The following is a 6,153-nucleotide window of genomic DNA, read 5'->3' as shown; positions in this document are numbered from 1 at the left end:
CCTAGGCTTCAGCTGAGTGCAAAATCTCATCATCACTGAGTCTTTCCATTCATTTCGAAATGTTCTTGTATCCTGCTCAAAAGCAAATTGCACATACTGATAATATCGCAACATTGCATGTAGGCTATGTGATCGCTCCAAATGTTTTTTTTTTTTAAAGTACATAACGAATTCTAACACATTTACGAAGTGGCTAGGTATGGCTTTTAGTATTTTGTGCTGCTCTGACAGTCCACTTTTATTGACAGTTAGTCTACTGTTTGCAACGACAGGCTGTGAATGCCGACTCCACAACCAGTGCCGCCGCTACCAAAACGCGCATCATGCACTGTGCCTAGGGCACCAAGGGGCGTCGGGGGCAACAACATTTAGCCAATAAATATAAGTACTGCGCAGCTTTACTTCAAGCTGCTTTTCATTCTTCCGAACGCTTACAATGTCAAAATACAGCAACAGTGCAATGCAATGATGATATGGGCCCTCTCCATCTCCACTATGCAGTAGATGAAATTTGAACGGCAGGGGCGGAGCCAGACATTTGAAACATTGAGAGGCTTAGCCCAGTGTCACACACAGGAAGGCTAGAGGGTTCCCCCCCAGCAGAACATTTTGAAAAATAACCCCTTAAATAATGACTTCTAGTGAATTCTGTGTAAACTAATGGACACATTGAGACTTTAAAAATGTGAGACTCAAGGTATATCTGACTGGCACTTTGGGTCTTTCAAGAGGGCTCTATAGGCATAGCCTATCTGATCAGCATGCACTTAAGGGGGGGGGGGGGGGGGGGGGGTAATGTTTGATCGTTGTTTTGGTATGAAGCATCTTTTACGTAATGAATGCGCACTCTAGAAAGTGAAAGTAGCCTAACGTAGGCCTACTATGTCGGCCTACTATATATCATTGTTTTGGTATGAAGCATCTTTTACGTAATGAATGCGCACTCTAATATATAATAATAATAATAATAATAATAATAATAATAATAATAATAATAATAATAAGCTTTATTTGTATAGCACCTTTCATACACAGAATGCAGCTCAAAGTGCTTTACATTTGAAGCATGTAACACAATAATAGTCAGTCAGTCATTATCAATCACTTTTCTTCATTGCTGCTGTTTATGATCCACTCAGTAACATATCAAAAATATAGAAAATAACATTATTACATATATAATATATAACAATAACAGCCTTAACCCTTTACCCCCCATAAGCACGCCATATGGCAACTGTGGCAAGGAAAAACTCCAATATTCCAGGAAGAAACCTTGAGCAGAACCTGACTTAATAGGGGGAGCCCATCTGCTTCTGACTGGCTGCGCCCTCCAATGGCAGCAGATGTAGAATAATCTGAAAAAGTAGTCTACAGGATAAGATGAGTTAACTAAAAGCTTTCCTGTACAGGTATGTTTTCAGATCTTTTTAAAAAATATTTACTGAACTCGCCTGCTTGATGTACAGAGGCAGGGTGTTCCATAGTTTGGGGGCATAATGGATAAAAGCAGCTTCTCCACTTTGTTTGTGGAGCACTTTGGGTACAATTAAAAGATTAGAATTGGATGATCTAAGTTTCCTTTGTGGTTCATAAGATATTAGCTTTGTAAGTAATTAACATAACCTTAAAATCAATTCTATAGGAAATAGGGAGCCAGTGCAGTTCAGCCAACACAGGGGTGGTGTTCTCTCTTCTTGGTCTTAGTTAAAAGTCTAGCCACAGAGTTCTGTATGAGTGCCAATTTCTTTAGATGTTTTTTGGGAAGACCAGTGAAAAGTGCATTGCAGTAGTCTAACCTGCTAGTGATAAAGGCATGAATTAGTTTTTCTGCATCTTGTTGAGTTAAAAAGGGCCGCACTTTTGGCAATGTTTCTCAGGTGGAAATAGGCTGTCTGAGTAACTTTACTGATATGGGGCTTAAAACTTAACTCTGCATCTAAGATGACACCGAGGCTTGTTACTTTTAGTTTGACCTGGTGCGCCAAGTTCCCCAGATTACTAAGAACAATGTCTCGCTTTAGTTTTGGTCCAACCAAAAGTACCTCTGTTTTGTCATCATTTAGTTTCAAAAATGTTTTGCTCATCCACTGATTAATGGAGGTTAGGCATGCAGTGAGGGAGCAAAGGCCATCTGGGTTAGTTGGCTCCACAGAAATATACAATTGGGTATCATCTGCGTAGCTATGGAAGTTTACATTATGCTGACTTATGACGTTTCCCAACGGAAGCAAACTGTATATAGGGAAAATAGCAGGGGACCAAGGCAGCTCCCCTGGGCCACACCAAAAGGCAAGTCATGTTTTTCAGACACATGATCTCCTAGACTGATATAAAAATCTCTGCCAGTAATGTAGGTTTGAAACCAGTTTAGAGCATTATCAGAGAGACCCACCCACTTCGCAAGGCGGTGAATTAGGATGCTATGATCAATGGTGTCAAATGCCGCACTCAAATCCAGAAGAATAAGGTTGAGACTTTGTTTGAGTCAGTAGCCAGTCTAAGATCATTGACTATTTTTACTAGAGCCGTTTCTGTGCTGTAATTTGATCTAAAACCTGATTGGAATTTTTCAAGGATACTGTTTTCGTTGAGGAAGGTATTTAACTGATTACAAATGACTTTTTCAAGTACTTTGCTCAGTACTTGCTTTTTAGGTTTCACAACAGCAGTTTTAAAAGCAGTTGGAAATATACCAGTTTCTAATGAGGTATTTATTACCTTGAGAATAAAGGGAGCTAAGCTATCATATACATTTTTGAGGAATTTAGTATGGATTGGATCCAAAACACATGTTGAGGAGCCGGTTTGAGTTATAATTTTACCAAGCTCAGACTGAGTAATAGTGCTAAAGAACCTTAACTTTGGGGGGCTGTTTTTGGGTGTACTATCAAACATATTACTTGTGTTACCAATAGCCTCCCTTATAGAAATGACTTTGTTTTTGAAGAAGTCTGCAAATTCTTCGCATCTTAGAGAGGATGCCTGACTGAGTGTATCAAAAGGTGTTTGATGCAGTAGCCTATCAATGGTGGAGAACAACACCCTAGAGTTTCCACTGTTTTCAGCAATTACCTTAGAGAAGTGGTTCCTTCTCTCAATAGCTCTATTATAATTTGCTATAGAAAGTGAAACACTTTCTACTCTAGAAAGTGAAAGTAGCCTAACCTAGGCCTATATGCGCTCTGTGTCTGAGCTGTGCACGTCTGCAATTGATTACGTTCCTCAAATGAAGAACACATCGATCCCATGGTATTTTTTGCCCTAAAATGCACGAAACATGCACGTTCAAAATCCCGCCGGTAGCCACGTTACATCTCCGTTTCATATTTGCCTAGGCTACTAGCCTACAATAAATGAATTGAACGAACTCAACTGACAACAGGTAAATCTACTGATTCGGTCATTGAGACTCTATGAATTCAGTACAACAAACTTTCTGTCTTTCTGAAGTTTATTTTTGTATACCGGGGTACAGTAGCCTAGTTGCCTAATGTCTTGACAATAGTTTTTCTTACCGGCTTGCTGTTTAAACTGATTGCGCCGCTCTGAACTTTCCTGCCAGGTTTATGACGTAAACCGCTACATCTCGGCTCTGGCATTGCCTAAACTCATCGTGTGGGAAATCCAGTCCAGTGCCGCCGCTACTACCACGCCCATCACGCACTGTGCGTAGGGCACCAAGGGGCGTCACGGGCACCAACATTTAGCCAATAAATATAAGTAGCCTACCGCAGCTTTACTTCAAGCTGCTTTTCATTCTTCCGAACGTTTACAATGTTAAAATACAGCAACAGTGCAATGCAATGATGATATGGGTCCTCTCCATCTCCATTATGCAGTAGATCTCATTTTAACGTCATGCTACTTCATTTAATTTAATCTTCAGCGGGCACAAGAGAAGAGAGAGGGAGGAGAGAGAAAGTGGCAGTGCTACCTTGACATTGTTAATAATGTATCTCCTTTTTGATATAAGAAACGTTTTAAAGGAAAGCATGAAGGCAACAGAGATAAAGGAGATTTCGGAGTTAGGCCTCCGGTTCCCACTACTGACCATTTATAAACTGCGAGCATGGTCGTACCATAGAGGACACCGAGATAATGTCTTCAGTATTTCTTTCTTCAAGTTCCGTTTAATTTATGTCACGTAGCATAGTTGCAGTCACATGGCGTAATTAGATGACACTGGTAATTCTTTCTTTAAGTTTCGTTTCATTTATTAAATAAACATAGCCAACGAGACAATTATCCTTGCCTCAACGCACCGTCAGGTGTCACGTAGTCTAGTTGCAGTCACATGTCCGCATCAAGTTTCGTTTCATTTATTAATTCAAAAATAGCCGACGAGACCATATTGCCTCAACGCACCGTCAGGTGTACGTAGCCTAGTTGCAGTCACATGGCCGTATCTACCATAGAGGACACCGGTATTTCTTTCTTTAAGTTCAGTTTAATTTATTAAGTAAAAAAGCCGACGATACAATTATCCTTGCCTCACGTGACACGTAGTTGCAGATAGGCCTAGGCGACCTCTGACATGTCAAAACGAATGAGAAAGCTAATGGTTAAATACAATGAAGATGCAATAGGGCCACCAATGAGATACATACAGTGCCTGTAGTGGAAAATGTGATGCTGAAATTCAGTGAGAAGCACTTATCTAACCTGCACTGAACCTTAAGTTATATTATTTTTTTTATATAGGATGGATATTTAATGTTGTGATGGACATTATCTAAGCATAGCCCAAACATAACCTATTGTCAAATTATATTATTGGTTATTTAGACATGAGACAGGAGAGAGAATTCAGACAACGAGGACAAAGAGTTAGGAGAAGAGAGGGAAATCTCACCTTGTCAGAAGGTATTCAACATTTCTAGCGGTATTTGAAAAATCCTGGCTACGGTCTTGACTGCGAGAGGGCACTATAACAGGCTGCACTCACTATGATTTCAAAGATTTGTTCCCTTAAACTAAGCATTTACATGAAGCACATGATATGTCGATTGAAATGCATTCCACTCAGGCTAGGTGCTACCAGGCTCATAATTCACTTCTAGTTGCAAACAGAAAATGTCTAGATAGCATCATGTCATTGACATGCTTCCACTTCCAAAGCAATGAAGGCTGTTTATACCAACTATTATACATATCATTGTTAATATTGTACTATAAATGTAGCACAAACAATGCTAGAGTTTGTTTATTAGCCATAGTCTATATTTGAAAGGAGCTGGCAAAAAGTCTATGTAGACTTAATCAGGGATGGGCACAAATACATCAAAATGTATTTCCAAATAAAATACCAAATACCCGCCTCAAAAATGTATCAAAATAAACTACAAAATACAGCAGCCAAAAATTATCAAAATAAAATACTGTATTTTTGTATTTTCAAAATACTACAAAATACTTATTTCTAAAAGCCTTTTTCGTCTATCCCTTCACTTGTACACTACCTGGAAAAACATCTGGAAGCAAGAGACTCCTTCCATAATCAGTCAACAGATTAGATATGCTGACCCCTCATGTTAGACATCCCAATATAAACCTCTGCCCTGAGAAATGTTTGGTAACTCAAGGAACCCTTCCTTAAGTATACTTATTTACTCTATTGGTGTATTAGATTGCCCACTATGAATCAGTGACAATAACTCAAAGATAAACAATCCAAATTGATGATTTATTTAGAAATTTAAACTAGGTAGCATTTTAACCTTTTAAGTTATTTAACACCATCACTACCACACTTATGGTGAGTTTCATCACAGTTAAATAATTTTGTATACACCTGAAACTGGTGTGTGCACACAACCTCTATCAATGTACATAAAAAATCATGTTGTCACATCAATACCATCCAATCAGTTAAGCCAATTAGAAGCCAATAGTTATGACATTATCAATCATTTCTTATGTAAAATGTGCAAGATATTGGAAATTATCTTGTCAAGTCACCATAGCACTGAAATATTTCCCAGGTCAGAGAACATAGACAAACTTAAAGTCTAGAAAAAAACTGTAAAATAGAAAAAAGAAAGGAAAATAGCAAACTCAAGTGTTGTGATCTAAGCTTGTGAACTCAAGCAGACTTTCTAATGAGACACAGCACTCAAAAAATCCTCCATAAAAATGCATGGGGTTTGTAAC

This window comes from Alosa sapidissima, chromosome 2, assembly GCF_018492685.1.
Source record: "Alosa sapidissima isolate fAloSap1 chromosome 2, fAloSap1.pri, whole genome shotgun sequence".
NCBI lineage: Eukaryota > Metazoa > Chordata > Actinopteri > Clupeiformes > Clupeidae > Alosa > Alosa sapidissima.
Note: the sequence above shows the minus strand (reverse complement) of the source record.